This window comes from Leucopleurus acutus (genome assembly GCF_964270905.1).
Source record: "Leucopleurus acutus genome assembly, chromosome: 3".
In the NCBI taxonomy this organism is placed as follows: Eukaryota; Metazoa; Chordata; class Mammalia; order Artiodactyla; family Delphinidae; genus Leucopleurus; species Leucopleurus acutus.
In genome coordinates this window covers 22541451-22559628 of record NC_139145.1, presented here as the reverse complement: position 1 = coordinate 22559628, position 18178 = coordinate 22541451, and the positions used below count along the sequence as shown (strand labels likewise).

Sequence of the window (18178 nt, the reverse complement as noted above, 5' to 3'; positions counted from 1 at the left end):
AAAAAAACATGAATATATATATATATACTTATAGATATATATATATATTTCTTTTTTTCCTCTTTATTCTGTTTGTGTTTCAAATAGGCTTTTTTTTTTCCTTCTGCAAAAAGCGTTATTGTTTCCATTTGGTCCAAGGCTTGGGAGAGGGCTCCAGGGCGGTTACAAAGCTGCCTAGTAGCTGCAGAGCAGGGCTTCAGGCAGAAGCTCTGATGCCAGAGGGGCTCCTCAGAGGCGGCTGGACTTCAGAGACTCCTGTTTGTGCTCGAGGGTGAGCCTTTCAAAGAGATACTCGCCCAGCACAGCCTGCGGACCAGCCAGCCTGCGGAGGTTGGTCAGGTGGTCGCCCATCTTCTTGATGAGTTTCACCTGCTCCTCCAGGAAGCGGCTCTCCAGGAAGTCACAGAGGTGGGAGTCTGCGCGGGCGGAACCCAGGGCGCGCAGATCTGATAGTGCCTGGTGCAGGCTCTTCCCCCTAAGAATGGCAGCTTCCACAGCGTCCTGGGTTTTACCCCACTCATCTTGAGAAGGCTTCCGCGCATCCTGGAAGAGGGCGCGGCCACAGCACTGGTTTTGCATTTTCAAGAGACGCTGGGCGCCCTCACACTTCTCCTCAGCCAGTTGGCGAAAAATGTGGCCCACACTGTCCAGAGTCCCATTGTTGCTGTCGAAATAGAAGCTCAGAGAGAGGTAAGTGTCCCCAGATGCATGTTGAACAGGCGGTGGACAGCGGCCTCCACCTCGATGGAATAATTCTGACGAACCTGGGAACTCGTGGTTGATCAGTGATAAGGAGCTAAGCTCAAAAAACGGTGTTGGCCTGTCCTGGAGGCTGAGGATAGCTGAGTGGCTGATTCCAAAGGTTGCGACAGGAAGAAAGGTTGGAGGGTGGTCAGGGGCTGGAGCAAGGAGCGTCCCTGGGTCTGTTCATTCCAAACACTGTTGAAGCAAAAGACAGAACTGCAGGACTGCCGAGCGCACTGCCTCAAATAGGCTTTGATATAAATGAACAAGAAGTCCAAGCAAGGACAAAACTTACCCTTCCCCCCACCAAAATAGCTGGCGATACTAGAATCTAGACCTGGGAAGGGATTCTTCCATTACTTTCTGAACATTCCAAGCCACTAGAGCAGTGGTTCTCAAAGTATGGTCACCTTGTAACCAAGCAGTACCCTATGGGGCCTTCCTAGGACAGACCCATCCCCCATATCCTCTGCTGTAGTTCCTCTCTGAAGTACTCCGATAATAGTATCTCAGGCATATTTCTTGAGTTTTCAGATGCTAAAAACCACCACCCAATGGAAGAAATTAACTCCTTGATGATCATGAGCACGTAGCCCCCAGACCTTCTGGCACCTAAGGATGGATAATGTTACCTGCCCTGTGGCCTCAACATCAACCAATCAGAGGATTGTGCACGAGCTGATCACATTCCCTGGGACGTCCCTCCCTCACCTGGCCTTTAAAAATGCTTTGCTGAAATCCTTTGGAGATTTCAGGGTGTTTTGGAACTCGGGCCACCCCTCTCCTTGCTCGATCCTGCAATAAACCTTTCTCTGCTCCAGACTCCAGCCTTTAGGTTTGTTTGGCCTCACTGTGCTTCAGACAGACGAACCTGCATTCGGTAACAACCTGACCAGTTTTACCAGCGTCCCCTGATAATGTGTCAGATATTCAAGTTTTAGGGCCCTGTCCCAGCCCTATGGAATCAGCAGCTCTGGTGGGGCTCAGTGATCTCTGTTATAACAGGCCCTCCAGATGATTTTTATTCACCTTAAAGTTTGAAAATATCTGCATTGTCAGCTGGCCAAAGCGTCCACCAGCAGGTGAAGGGGATTGGTGCCTGGAAAAGATAGGGACCAGCCAAGGCAAGTACAGCAGCATTTGCCGTGGTAGTAATGGAGAATGCCTTTTCTTCACTGGTTGGCACAGACTAGGATCTGGGAGCAGTGGCAGGGTTATTTAGGATGCTTTACATTTCAATGTAGAGGGACCGCTGTCCTGGTTTGCCAGGGACTTCCCCTGTGTGAGCACTTAAAATCTCATCCTGGCAAACCCCTTAGCCCTGGGTTTGAAAAACGTAGGGAATAACATGAAATTTAGGGGAAACATGATCTAGGTTTTGGGCAAGTCACAAGTGCTAATTAAAGCTAAGCAAGTATGGACAACACTAGCGTTCTTTAGCCCTTTGCGGGGAGGTAAATCTGATTGGGTGAAAGGACTTATTGTTAAGAGATCTTTGTAGAAACATCCCCTTCTGCTTAGTCCGCTGGTTCTCAGTTCTGGCTAGACATTGGCATCGTCTGAGGAGATTTAAAATGATTTTATTGGTCTACGATGACCAACCGTCAGTGTGAGGGTTTTTAAAAAGTGCTTCAGATGATTCTAATGCACAACCAAATTTAGGTGCCACTGCTTAAGCTTTTGAACCGCTGCTGCATATTTGCACCTCATCTTCCTATGAGAATATCCAACTGTAGTTGAGGTTTGTTTTTTTTTTTTTTTTTCTTTTTCTAACTGTCTTATAAGATTTACTGTCTTAAATAAGGTTGAATGTACAGAAAATCTTGCTAGTCCATCTGGTATAGCTGGATACTTAGAATAATATAGTTAAGATATATACCATTTAAGTATTGTGACTGGCCTTTTTTTTGAAATTAACATATGCATTGAATTAGTATGTTCTCTTTTGAAGTTGTTATGTTGGGGAGCTATACCTCTAATCTGCCATTACTAAATATCTGGACACCTCTTATTAGGAATTGCTTTTAGAAATCTTTAGGGATTAAAAGCAAGATTGCTGTATTATTTGTACTGGAACCACAAAAACCTCACAGAGTTCCCCCGCTGTACCTTCTACCCCCATCTCTAACCCTTGGCAACTTCTAAACTGTTCTCCATCTCCACGGTTTTGTTATTTTAAGAAAAATATGTAAACATAATCATGAATTACTTAATCTTCGGAGATCGGCTTTTCAAAATTTTTCCCTCGGCATCATTCCCTTGAAGTTCATTTCAATTTTTGCATATATTAATAATTTGTTCCAGAAACTTCCGGGAAGATGGCAGAAGAGTAAGACGCGGAGATCACCTTCCTCCCCACAGATACACCAGAAATACATCTATGCGTGGAACAACTCCTACGGAGCACCTACTGAACGCTGGCAGAAGACCTCAGACCTCCCAAAAGGCAAGGAACCCCCCACGTACCTGGTTAGGGCAAAAGAAAAAACTAAACAGAGACAAAAGGATAGGGACGGGCCCTGCACCAGCGGGAGAGAGCTGTGAAGGAGGAAAAGTGTCCACACACTAGGAGCCCCTTCGCGGGCGGAGACTTCGGGTGGTGGAGTGAGGGAGCTTGGGAGCCACGGAGGAGAGCACAGCAACAAGGGTGCAGAGGGCAAAGCGGAGAGATTCCAGCGCAGAGGATCGGGCCGAACGGCACTCACCAGCCGAGAGGCTTGTCTGCTCACCCGCCGGGGCGGGCGGGGCTGGGAGCTGAGGCTCCGGCTTCTGTCGGAGCGCCGGGAGAGGACTGGGGTTGGCTGCGTGAGCACAGCCTGCAGGGCGTTGGTGCGCCGCGGCTAGCCGGGAGGGAGTCCGAGGAGGGGTCTGGACCTGCCGAATAGGCAAGAGACTTTTTCTTCCCTCCTTGTTTCCTGGTTCGCGAGGAGAGGGGATTAAGAACGCTGCTTGGGAGAGCTCCAGGGACGGGCGCGAGCCGCGGCTAAAAGTGAGGAGCACAGAGACGGACATGAGACGCTAGGGCCGCTGCTGCCGCCACCAGGAGGCCTGTGTGCGAACACAGGTCACTGTCCACACCCCCTTCCGGGGAGCCTGTGCAGCCCGCCACTGCCAGGGTCCCGGGATCCAGGGACAACTCCCCCGGGAGAACGCACGGCGCGCCTCAGGCTAGCAACGTCACGCCGGCCTCTGCCGCCGCAGGCCCACACCACACTCCGTGACCCTCCCTACCCCCCCACCCCCACCCCGGCCTGAGTGAGCCAGAGCCCCCGAATCAGCGGCTCCTTTAACCCCGTCCTGTCTGAGCAAAGAACAGACGCCCTCCGGCGACCTACACGCACAGGCGGGGCCAAATCCAAAGCTGAGCCCCTGGGAGCTGTGAGAACAAAGAAGAGAAAGGGAAATCTCTCCCAGCAGCCTCAGAAGCAGCGGATTAAAGCTCCACAATCAACTTGATGTACCCTGCATCTGTGGAATACATGAATAGACAACAAATCATCCCAAATTAAGGAGCCCTGTGGATGAAAGGCTCTTGGTGCTGCAGCCAGGAATCAGTGCTGTGCCTCTGAGGTGGGAGAGCCAACTTCAGGACACTGGTCCACAAGAGGCCTCCCAGCTGCACATAATGTCAAACAGCGAAAATCTCCCAGAGATCTCCATCTCAACGCCAGCACCCAGCTTCACTCAACGACCAGCAAGCTACAGTGCTGGACATCCTATGCCAAACAACTAGCAAGACAGGAACACAACCCCACCCATTAGCAGAGAGGCTGCCCAAAATCATAATAAGTCTACAGACACCCCAAAACACACCACCAGACGTGGACCTGCCCACCAGAAAGACAAGATCCAGCCTCATCCACCAGAACACAGGCACTAGTCCCCTCCACCAGGAAGCCTACACAACCCACTGAACCAACCTTAGCCACTGGGGACAGACACAAAAAATAACAGGAACTACGAACCTTCAGCCTGCAAAAAGGAGACCCCAAACACAGTAAGATAAGCAAAATGAAAAGACAGAAAAACACACAGCAGATGAAGGAGCAAGATAAAAACCCATGAGACCTAACAAATGAAGAGGAAATAGGCAGTCTACCTGAAAAAGAATTCAGAATAATGATAGTAAAGATGATCCAAAATCTTGGAAATAGAATAGACAAAATGCAAGAATCAGTTAACAAGGACCTAGAAGAACTAAAGATGAAACAAACAATGATGAACACAATAAATGAAATGAAAAATACTCTAGATGGGATCAATAGCAGAATAACTGAGGCAGAAGAACGGATAAGTGACCTGGAAGATAAAATAGTGGAAATAACTACTGCAGAGCAGAATAAAGAAAAAAGAATGAAAAGAACTGAGGACAGTCTCAGAGACCTCTGGGACAACATTAAACGCACCAACATTCGAATTATAGGGGTTCCAGAAGAAGAAGAGAAAAAGAAAGGGACTGAGAAAATATTTGAAGAGATTATAGTTGAAAACTTCCCTAATAAGGGAAAGGAAATAGTTAATCAAGTCCAGGAAGCACAGAGAGTCCCATACAGGATAAATCCAAGGAGAAATATGCCAAGACACATATTAATCAAACTGTCAAAAATTAAATACAAAGAAAACATATTAAAAGCAGCAAGGGAAAAACAACAAATAACACACAAGGGAATCCCCATAAGGTTAACAGCTGATGTTTCAGCAGAAACTCTGCAAGCCAGAAGGGAGTGGCAGGACATATTGAAAGTGTTGAAGGAGAAAAACCTGCAACCAAGATTACTCTACCCAGCAAGGATCTCATTCAGATTTGATGGAGAAATTAAAACCTTTACAGACAAGCAAAAGCTGAGAGAGTTCAGCACCACCAAACCAGCTCTACAACAACTGCTAAAGGAACTTCTCTAGGCAAGAAACACAAAAGAAGGAAAAGACCTACAATAACGAACCCAAAACAATTAAGAAAATGGGAATGGGAACACACATATCGATAATTACCTTAAATGTAAATGGACTAAATGCTCCCACCAAAAGACACAGATTGGCTGAATGGATACAAAAACAAGACGCATATATTTGCTGTCTACAAGAGACCCACTTCAGACGTAGAGAAAAAGGAAAAAGGTATTTCATGCAAATGGAAACCAAAAGAAAGCTGGAGTAGCAATTCTCATATCAGACAAAATAGACTTTAAAACAAAGACTATTAGAAGAGACAAAGAAGGACACTACATAATGATCAAGGGATCGATCCAAGAAGAAGATATAACAATTGTAAATATTTATGCACCCAACATAGGAGCACCTCAATACATAAGGCAAATACTGACAGCCATAAAAGGGGAAATCAACACTAACACATTCATAGTAGGGGACTTTAACACCCCACTTTCACCAATGGACAGATCATCCAAAATGAAAATAAATAAGGAAACACAAGCTTTAAATGATACATTAAACGAGATGGACTTAATTGATATTTATAGGACATTCCATCCAAAAACAACAGAATACACATTTTTCTCAAGTGCTCGTGGAACATTCTCCAGGATAGATCATATCTTGGGTCACAAATCAAGCCTTGGTAAATTTAAGAAAATTGAAATTGTATCAAGTATCTTTTCCGACCACAACGCTATGAGACTCGATATCAATTACAGGAAAAGATCTGTAAAAAAATACAAACACATGGAGGCTAAACAATACACTACTTAATAACAAAGTGATCACTGAAGAAATCAAAGAGGAAATCAAAAAATACCTAGAAACAAATGACAATGGAGACACGATGACTCAAAATCTATGGGATGCAGCAAAAGCAGTTCTAAGAGGGAAGTTTATAGCAATACAATCCTACCTTAAGAAACAGGAAACATCTCGAATAAACAACCTAACCTTGCACCTAAAGCAATTAGAGAAAGAAGAACAAAAAACCCCCAAAGTTAGCAGAAGGAAAGAAATCATAAAAATCAGATCAGAAATAAATGAAAAAGAAATGAAGGAAATGATAGCAAAGATCAATAAAACTAAAAGCTGGTTCTTTGAAAGGATAAACGAAATTGATAAGCCATTAGCCAGCCTCACCAAGAAAAAAAGGGAGAAGACTCAAATCAATAGAATTAGAAATGAAAAAGGAGAAGTAACAACTGACACTGCAGAAATACAAAAGATCATGAGAGATTACTACAAGCAACTCTATGCCAATAAAATGGACAACCAGGAAGAAATGGACAAATTCTTAGAAAGGCACAACCTGCCAAGACTGAATCAGGAAGAAATAGAAAATATGAACAGACCAATCACAAGCACTGAAATTGAAACTGTGATTAAAAATCTTCCAACAAGCAAAAGCCCAGGACCAGATGGCTTCACAGGCGAATTCTATCAAACATTTAGAGAAGAGCTATCACCTATCCTTCTCAGACTCTTCCAAAATATAGCAGAGGGAGGAACACTCCCCAACTCATTCTACGAGGCCACCATCACCCTGATACCAAAACCAGACAAGGATGTCACAAAGAAAGAAAACTACAGGCCAATATCACTGATGAACATAGATGCAAAGATCCTCAACAAAATACTAGCAGACAGAATCCAACAGCACATTAAACGGATCATACACCATGATCAAGTGGGGTTTATTCCAGGTATGCAAGGATTCTTCAATATATGCAAATCAATCAACGTGATACACCATATTAACAAATTGAAGGGGAAAAACCATATGATCATCTCAATAGATGTAGAGAAAGCTTTTGACAAAATTCAACACCCATTTATGATAAAAACCCTGCAGAAAGTAGGCATAGAGGGAACTTTCCTCAACATAATAAAGGCTATATATGACAAACCCACAGCCAACATCGTCCTCAATGGTGAAAAACTGAAAGCATTTCCACTAAGATCAGGAACAAGACAAGGTTGCCCACTCTCACCACTCTTATTCAACATAGTTTTGGAAGTTTTAGCCACAGCAATCAGAGAGAAAAGGAAATAAAAGGAATCCAAATCGGAAAAGAAGAAGTAAAGCTGTCACTGTTTGCAGATGACATGATACTATACATAGAGAATCCTAAAGATGCTACCAGAAAACTACTAGAGCTAATCAATGAATTTGGTAAAGTAGCAGGATACAAAATTAATGCACAGAAATCTCTGGCATTCCTATACACTAAGGATGAAAAATCTGAAAGTGAAATCAAGAAAACACTCCCATTTACCATTGCAACAAAAAGAATAAAATATCTAGGAATAAACCTACCTAAGGAGACAAAAGACCTGTATGCAGAAAATTGTAAGACACTGATGAAAGGAATTAAAGATGATACAAATAGATGGAGAGATATACCATGTTCTTGGATTGGAAGAATCAACATTGTGAAAATGACTCTACTACCCAAAGCAATCTACAGATTCAATGCATTCCCTATCAAACTACCACTGGCATTTTTCACAGAACTAGAACAAAAAATTTCACAATTTGTATGGAAACACAAAAGACCCCGAATAGCCAAAGCAATCTTGAGAACGAAAAACGGAGCTGGAGGAATCAGGCTTCCTGACTTCAGACTATACTAAAAGCTACAGTAATCAAGACAGTATGGTACTGGCACAAAAACAGAAATATAGATCAATGGAACAGGATAGAAAGCCCAGAGATAAACCCACGCACATATGGTCACCTTATCTTTGACAAAGGAGGCAGGAATGTACAGTGGAGAAAGGACAGCCTATTCAATAAGTGCTGGGTAAACTGGACAGCTACATGTCAAAGTATGAGATTAGATCACTCCCTAACACCATACACAAAAATAAGCTCAAAATGGATTAAAGACCTAAATGTAAGGCCAGAAACTATCAAACTCTTAGAGGAAAACATAGGCAGGACAGTCTATGACATAAATCACAGCAAGGTCCTTTTTGATCCACCTCCTAGAGAAATGGAAATAAAAACAAAAGTAAACAAATGGGACCTAATGAAACTTAAAAGCTTTTGCGCAGCAAAGGAAACCATAAAGAAGACCAAAAGACAACCCTCAGAATGGGAGAAAATATTTGCAAATGAAGCAACTGACAAAGGATTAATCTCCAAAATTTATAAGCAGCTCATGCAGCTTAATAACAAAAAAACAAACAACCCAATCCAAAAATGGGCAGAAGACCTAAATAGACATTTCTCCAAAGAAGATACACAGACTGCCAACAAACACATGAAAGAATGCTCAACATCACTAATCATTAGAGAAATGCAAATCACAACTACAATGAGATATCATCTCACACCAGTCAGAATGGCCATCATCAAAAAATCTACAAACAATAAATGCTGGAGAGGGTGTGGAGAAAAGGGAACCCTCTTACACTGTTGGTGGGAATGTAAATTGATACAGCCACTGTGGAGAACAGTATGGAGGTTCCTTAAAAAGCTACAAATAGAACTACCATATGACCCAGCAATCCCACTACGGGGCATATACCCTGAGAAAACCATAATTCAAAAAGAGTCATGTACCAAAATGTTCATTGCAGCTCTATTTACAATAGCCCAGAGATGGAAACAACCTAAGTGTCCATCATCGGATGAATGGATAAAGAAGATGTGGCACATATATACAATGGAATATTACTCAGCCATAAAAAGAAACGAAATTGAGCTATTTGTAATGAGGTGGATAGACCTAGAGTCTGTCATACAGAGTGAAGTAAGTCAGAAAGAGAGAGACAAATACCGTATGCTAACACATATATATGGAATTTAAGAAAAAAAAATGTCATGAAAAACCTAGGGGTGAAACAGGAATAAAGACACAGACTTACTAGAGAATGGACTTGAGGCTATGGGGAGGGGGAAGGGTAAACGGTGACAAAGCTAGAAAGAGGCATGGACATATATACACTACCAAACGTAAGGTAGATAGCTAGTGGGAAGCAGCCACATAGCACAGGGAGATCAGCTCGGTGCTTTGTGACCGCCTGGAGCGGTGGGATAGGGAGGGTGGGAGGGAGGGAGACGCAAGCGGGAAGAGATATGGGAACATATGTGTATATATAACTGATTCATTTTGTTGTGAAGCTGAAACTAACATACCATTGTAAAGCAATTATACTCCAATAAAGATGTTAAAAAAATAATTTGTTCCTTTTTGTTGCTCGGTAGTATTCTATCATCAGATTTTATCACAATTTGTTTCAACATTCATCCACTGAAAGACATTTGAGTAGTTGCCAGTTTTTGGCTATTATAAATAAAACTGCTATGAACACTTATGTGTAAGTTTCTGTGGGAACTTAGTTAATTTTTTGTTTCTTTTGGATAAATGCTCAAGAGTACAATTACTGCGTTGTAGGGTGAATCTACTTTTAGGATTAAAAGAGACTGTCAAGCTGTTGATCAGAGTGGCTAAACCATTTTATTTTCCCACCAGTGATGTGATATAATTTTTCTATGTACTCGCCAGCATTTGATGTTGTCACTATACTTTAATTTTAGTTACTCTCTGACATCTCATTATGGTCTTAATTTGTATTTCCCTAATGGCTAATGATGCTGAGCATCTTTTCATGTGCTCCTTTGCCGTGTGTATATTCTATTCCATGAAATGTCTGTTCCTGTCTTCTGCCTATTTTCTAGTTGGATTTTTTTAAGTTGTTTGGAGAGTTCTTTGTATATTATAGATACAAGTCATTTGTCTCATATGGGATTTTCAAATATGTTTTCCTACTGTGTAATTTGAGTTTTCATCCACTTAAAAGGATCTTCTATGAAGCATTTTTAACTCATTTTCATGAGATCCAATTTATCAGTTTTTGCCTTTATTGATCATACTTTTGGTGTCAAGTCTAAGAATTATTCCCCTTGTTCTAGATGCCAAACATTTTCTCCTATTTTTTTTCTAAAAATGCCCTGCTTTTACATTTAAGATTATGATCCACTTTGATTTAATTTTTGTGTAAGGTGTGGAGGTTAAGGTTCATTTTTTGTTTGTTTTTGTCGAGGGATGTCCAACTGTTTCAGTACCATTTTTTGAAAAGTCTATTCTTCCTTGATAGCTTTTGCACTGCTGTCAAAAACAAGTTATATGTATTTATGTCAGTCTATTTCTGGGTTCTCTATTCCATTCCATTGATCTATGTATCTACCCTCCATCATTACTGCAAAATCTTGAAATTGGGTAGATTAATTCCTCCCATTTTCATCTTCCTTTACAAGTTGTTTTAGCTATTCTTCAGCCTCTTCTTACCATATAAATCTTAGAATAAGCTTGTCTATATCCACAGAAACCTTGAGGGCATTTTAAGAGTAATTGTGTTAAGCCTCTTAACTTGGGGAGAATTGACATCTTTACCATGTTGTGTTTTCTAATCCATGAACAAGGTATGTCTCCCTATTTGTTTGGGACTTAAAAATTTTTCTTCATCAGCATTTTGTAATTTTCAGTATAGAGGTCCTATAAATGTCTTATTGGGCTTATATTTAGGTATTTATTTAGGTCAGTTGTAAATGGCATCACATATTTTTATTTAAACTTCTACACATTTGTTATTAATATATAATTTGATAAAATTGTGGTGATCTTGTACTCTAAATCATTTACAAACTAATATTATTTCTCAAGCTTTTTGTGGATTCCTTGGTATTTTCTCCATTTAGATTATCATCTCATCTTCAGATACAGACAGTTTTACTTTTCCTTATTCAGTATAATAGGATATATTACTATTCAACATTCAGTAGGATATGTTCCTTCCTATGCAACGTAGTAGGAATAGTCCTTTTATCTTTTAAATAAACTTTTTAAAAATTTAACTTTTAAATTTATGTATTTATTTATTTTTGCTTTATTTTCTTACTAGACCCTCCAGTGATATATTTAATAAAAGTGGTGAGAGCAGATATTGGTGCCTTGTTTCTGATCTTACAGAGAAAGCATCCAGTCTTCCACAGTTAAATATCAGGTCGGTATAGGTTGTTTGTAGATCATCTTTATGAGTTTCAGTATGCTCCTTTTCTATTCCTAGTTTGCTTGGAGTTTTTTTTTCTTCTTTTTTTAAAATCATGAATGGGATTGGATTTTGTCAAATGCTTTCTCTGCATTAATGGATAGGATCACATGACTTTTCCCCCTTAATCTATTGGATATGGTGGATTACACTGTTTAATTTTCAAATATTTAACCAACTTTGCATAACTGGAATAAAACCCACTTGGTCATGGTATATTATTCTTTTCATATATTTCTGGATTTAATTTGCTAATATTTGGCTGAGGGTTTTTCAGCCAATTTCATAAAAAATATTGGTCTGTAGGTTTCTTCTTTCTATACTATCCCTGTCTGGTTTTGGTATCAAGGTAATACTGGCTTCATAAAATTAATTAGAAACTGTTCCCTCTACTTCTATTTCTTATCAAATCATGTAAAATTGGTGTTAATTCTTTAAGTCTTGGGTAAAAGTGAAACATCTAAGCCTGAACATTTCTTTTGGGAGTTTTTAAATGAAAAACCAGTGTTTCTAATGGTTACAGGAAAATTGAGATTATCTATTTCATCTTGGCTGAGTTTTGGGTGTAGAAACATTAGCCCATTTCATCTACATTTTTGAATTTATAGTGTAGACTTGTTCATAGTAACTTGTCCCTCATTAACCTGCAGGATATGTCATGGTATCCCTGGTTGCATTTCTGATATCTGTGATTTGTGCCATCTCTCTGTTTATCTTTATCAGTCTTGCTAGATCTTTATTGGTTAGATTGCTTATTTCAAAGAACCAGCCTTTTGTTTCATTGATTTCCCCCCCTATTTTCCTGTTTTCAGTTTCATGGATTTCTGTTTCATCTTTATTATTTCCTTCTTTCTGCTTGTTTAGTGTTTTTTCCTCTTCCTTTTTTACTATTTTAATATAGAAAATTAGATTATTGCTTTGAAATATTTTCTTTCCTAATTTAGTGCTATAAACTTCCCTTTCAGCATTGCTTTCACTTCATTCCACAAACTTTGATCTGTTATATCTCCATTTTCTTTTATTCTATGCATTTAAAAATTTTTTCCTTGATGTTGTCTTTTTTACCCATGAGATATTTGGAAGTGTGATGTTTAGTTTTCATGTGATTGAAGGTTTTCCTGTTGTCTTTCTCTTATTGATTTCTAGTCTGATTCCATTATGGCTAGAGAACATACTCTCTATGATTTTAATTCTTTTAAATCTGCTAATTTTTTTTATCGCCCAGTATATGGTATATGAGTGAATGTTCCATGGACACTTGAATATGTATTCTGCTCTTACTGAGTGTGTTCTTTAAATGTCAGTTATATCCTGTTGATTGATGATGTTTTCAGTTCTTCCATATCCTTGCTGATTTTTCTCTCTGGTAGTTGTATAAATTGCTGTGTTGAAGTCTCAAATAATAATTGTGGATTTAAAACTTTCTCCTTTTACCTTTTTCAGTGTTTGCCTCATGCATTTTGAAGTTCTGTTGTTTGGTGCACACACATTTAGTATCACTAGGTCATCTAGGTGGATTATTCCTGTTATCTTTATGTAATGACCCTCTTTGCCCCTAATAATTTCCTTTGCTCTGAAGTCTACTTTGTCTGATATTAATATAGCCATTCCTGCTTTTTCTGATTAATGTTCACATGATATATCATTTTCATCCTTTTACTTTGAACTACCTATATCATGATGTTTAAAGTAAGCTTCTTATAGACAGTATATAGTTGGATCATGCTTGCGATTTTTTAATCTACTCTTCCAATCTCTGTCTTTGACTTGGTTATTTAGATCATTTACCGTTAATGTAATTATTGCCATGTCAAAGATTTGGTCTACCATGTTATTTTTTGTTTTGTCTTTTACCTTAGTTTCTCAATCCTGTGTTTCCCTTATTTTGCCTTCTTGTGGGTTACTTAAACATTTTTTAATAAGTCCATTTTAATTTAATTCATTTATAATCATTTGTGTATACTGTTTGTATAGTTTTCTTAGTGGTTGTTTTTGGCATTACAGTATACATATGTAACTTATCATAGCCTACTGGAATCAGCGTTTCATTACTTCAAGTGAAGTTTCAAAATTTTACTTCCATTTAGGTCTCTTAATATTCCCCAGTTTTAAAGTATGATTTTCTGTAGTATTTCCTTTCTCTACATTGAGAACCCCATCAGATGGTGTCATCATTTTTGCTTTGACCATCATATAGAATTTAAGAAACTCATGAGGCTAATGATAGTCTCTTATATTTACCCCATTTGTTTTCACCCATTCCATTGTTCCCCTTTTCTTTCTGAAGTTCCCAGTCTTCTGTTATTGTTTATGTTTTCATAACAGTAGGTGATATTTTGGATTTCCAGTGCAACTGGATATGAGTTTCAGGAAACACTGAGCCTGGCTCACTTAATGCTACTGAGTTGGAGGGTTTGTATACATTGGGCCTGTTGGCACAGCAGATGCTAGCAGATTAGACTAATGTTGATGGGACTAGTGCCACAGGAGGATGGGTTCCCATTCAGGCTATGCTGCTGCTACAGTAGATCAAGTCCCCCTCTACCCCAAGTGTGGGGCAGTGACCTGCTGCTGTCACTGCTTTGTATTAGGCTCCTTTTGCCTCAGGTGTGTGGTGGGATCCCTTGGAAGCTGCTGCTGCTACTGCTGTCAATCACAAGGTTAAATTCATTTCAGAAATACTTAAGTATAAATATATAGCCTGGCTCTTGTAGGACCTCTGTTTTTTTTTTATTGCTTTCATACAAATTATCCCAATTTAGTGACTCAAAACAACATAAATTTATTGCCTTACAAGTCTGACATTGGTCTCAATTAAGTAAAAGTGTTGGCAGGATCAACAGATGAATGGATAAAGATGTGGCACATATATACAATGGAATATTACTCAGCCATAAAAAGAAATGAAATTGACTTATTTGTAGTGAGGTGGATTGACCTAGAGACTGTCATACAGAGTGAAGTAAGTCAGAAAGACAAAAACAAATACCATATGCTAACACATATATATGGAATCTAAAAAAACAAGAAAAAATGGTTATGAAGAACCTAGGGGCAGGGCAGGAATAAAGACGCAGCCATAGAGAGTGGACTTGAGGACACAGGGACGGGGAAGGGTAATCTGGGATGAAGTGAGAGAGTGGCATGGACATATATACACTACCAAATGTAAAATAGCTAGCTAGTGGGAAGCAGCCACAAAGCACAGAGAGACCAGCTCTGTGCTTTGTGTCCACCTAGATGTGTGGGATAGGGAAGGGAGGGTGGTAGGCAGATGCAAGAGGGAGGAGATATGGGGATATATGTATATGTATAGCTGATTCACTTTGTTATGAAGCAGAAACTAACACGCCATTGTAAAGCAATTATACTCCAATAAAGATGGTTAAAAAAGAAAAAAAAGTGTTGGCAGAGCTACATTCTTTTCTGGAGGCTCTTAGGGGTGTTTCTGTTCCCTGGACTTTATCCGCTTCCAGCGGTCACTTGTAGTCCTTGACTCAGAGTCCCCTTTCTCCACCTACAAACCCCAAAATGTTGCATCTCTCTGATTCTGCTTCTATTAGGACATCTCTCTCTTTCTCTTTCTACAGTTGGGAATGGTTTTCTGCTTTTAAGGACTCATGCAATTAGATTTGTTCCATGAGGTAATCCAGGATAATCTTTCTATCTCAAGGCCTATAACTTCAGTCATATCTGCAAAGTCCTCTTTACCATGTAAGGTAACATATTATTAGGTTCTAGGGATTAGGGTGAGGGCATTTTTAGGAGCCAATATGCTGCCTACCACACCCTTAACAAGTGACCTTGAGCAAATTACTGAGACTTTAAAGCCTTACTTTCCTCAAACATAAAATGGAAAGAAAGATAACTAGGTAATATCATGAAAGTGAAACAGTATATATGAAATCAACTAATTCAAAAAATAAGATTTCTTCTTTTTCTTTATGATTGGCATGATTCTCAGAGTTCAGTTACTTGAAGAGTTACTTTTTTTTAAACAGAACTAAGGAATTTCAGGGTTCAGGTGCTGTAAGATTGTCTGAATTATCTGAGTAACAATTAGCTAAGCACAGGTGTAAAGCATTTGATTTACTCCCTGGTGTCCTTTATCTTCTCATCCCACTAAATCCATATCCCTTGTCTAGCTCCAGCCAGTAGAGTCAGAGCTTGTTTTACTGTTTAACTAAAGTTCAATTTAAATTTGCTCTACCTCTCCAGATTCTCAGCCCTGGTTGCATATTATAATCACCTGGGGAGATTTCAAGACCTACTTGATGCCAGAGTTTTACCTATCATGGATATTTGAGGAGAGACCTGGAATGAAATGCTCTAGCTTATGGTTTTGGGAGCCAAATCATAGTCTACACTGAGCCAAATCATTTGCGAGATCAGCTCTAAAAAGCAATTTATCTGTGGTGACTGATGCTCTTCCTTTGTCAGTATGCTTGTCCCTCTTTGGGGGAAAAGAAGAAGGGGAAAAAAACCCCAGCGGTTGGGCTCCCTGAATTATAACCTGATGCTGTGGAATTAGTGTTGGCTCAGAGCGCACATCTTTGGATCCCCATTCTCTCTCCTGCTTCCTTGCATGAGCTTATATCCTTGGGCAGTTTTTCATCCACCACCCTCTTTTGCTTCTAATCTTAGCAAGTAAAGTCTCTCCTTAATGAAACAGCATTTCATGAGACTTACTGGGAGCATAGGTCTGTTCCAGACCTATCCTATGTTAGCTAAAGCAGATATAAGTGATGTATTTTTGGCATTCATCCTTGTGGGTTGGAGAGAGAAGACAGAATTTTATCCTTTAGGTGTCATATGACTGGGCAAATGGGCTCATTCCCTCTACTGCCTACCATGTAAAATACTGAGGGTATTACCTCTAGAAGGTATCTTCTAGGTATCAAAATAGCTCAGATAAGTCATATTTCTCAGTAAAAGGTGACAAAACTATGGCTTAGGTGGTGAATTTTCCATGTCAATTTGTCTGGGCCACCATGCCCAGTTATTTGGTCAAATATTATTCTGGATATTTCTGTGATGGTGTTTTTGTGTTTTTAAAAATTTTTATGTTTTATTTATTTATATTTTTGGCTGCATTGGGTCTTTGTTGCTGCACATGGGCTTTCTCTATTTGCAGCAAGCGAGGGCTACTCTTTGTTGTGGTGTGCGGGCTTCTCATTGCGGTGGCTTCTCTTGTTGCAGAGCATGGGCGCTAGGTGCACGGGCTCAGTAGCTGTGGTGCATGGGCTTAGTTGCTCTATGGCATGTGAGATCTTCCCAGACCAGGGCTCAAACCCGTGTCCCCTGCATTGGCAGGCGGATTCTTAACCACTATGCCACCAGGGTGTTTTTGGATGAAATTCATAATTAAATTTGTGGTGGACTTTGAGTAAAGCAGATTATCCTCCATAATATGCATGGGCCTCATCCAATCAGGTGAAGCTCTTAATAAAACAAAGACTGACCTCCCTGTCGCAAAAAGGAATTCTGCCAGAAGACTTACAGAAATTGAACTGCAACTCTTCCGAGTCTCTAGACAGCCTAACCTGCAGATTTTGAATTTACCAAGCCTCTATTATTGTGTGAACCAATTGTTTAAAATCTCTCTCTCTTTCTCTATCTTTATATAGATATGGATATAGATCTAGGTATCAATATCGATATCTAGATCTATATCTGTCAGTATATATGGGCACATTGTATACACATGCTGTTGGTTCTGTTTTTCTGGAGAACCTTGACTAATACAGTGGCCCATATAAATAAAAGGATGAACCCAAGTTCACCCAGGTAGAAAGTAGTACAATGAGAACTGGAACTTAAGGCCTCATGACTCATTCAGCTGTGAACACTGACCCAGAACTGGCGTCCGCACACTCTGGCCCACTGATCAGATCTCGCTTGACTCCTGGTTTTGTACATAACGTTTTGCTTGAACCCAGCCGCACTCATTCATTAACGTATTGTGCATGGCTGTTTCTGTGCTACAGCAGCAGATGGGCAGTTGCAATGGAGACGTATGGTACAGAAAATCCAAAATATTTACTATCTGACCCTTTACAAAGAAGATCTGCTGACCCCTGCTCTAGGATGCCATCTGATTTCTGATAGCACCAAGGAGAATAATTCATGCACATTGGGATAGATTGTTAATCTCATGTCCTCCTTAGGTCAAAGATCTCTTAAATGCTCACCCTTGCAATAGCTAGCTTGGGGAGCATTGTCTGAGGATGCAGAAATTTTTCTTGCCAGGTCTTTCCAATCCACACTGCTCCGTGACTATGGTTCTTAAAACCTTTTTTTTTTTTTAATTTTTATTGGAGTATAGTTGATTTACAGTGTTGTGTTAGTGTCAGGTGTACAGCAAAGTTAATCAGTTATACATGTACATATATCCACTTTTTTTTTTTTTTCTTTTTTCAGTACGCGGGCCTCTCACTGT

General features: G+C 40.0%; 1 pseudogene across 1 annotated transcript in view; it reads right to left on the bottom strand.

Moving 5' to 3' along the window:
• Positions 1 to 228: 228 nt before the first annotated feature.
• The window catches only part of LOC309958866 (ferritin light chain-like), a 31868-nt pseudogene continuing 13918 nt past the window's right edge, over positions 229 to 18178 (bottom strand). The window contains exon 2 of the transcript in view: positions 229 to 771. The product of the transcript in view is annotated as a ferritin light chain-like (transcript). The remainder of the gene's footprint in view (positions 772 to 18178) is intronic.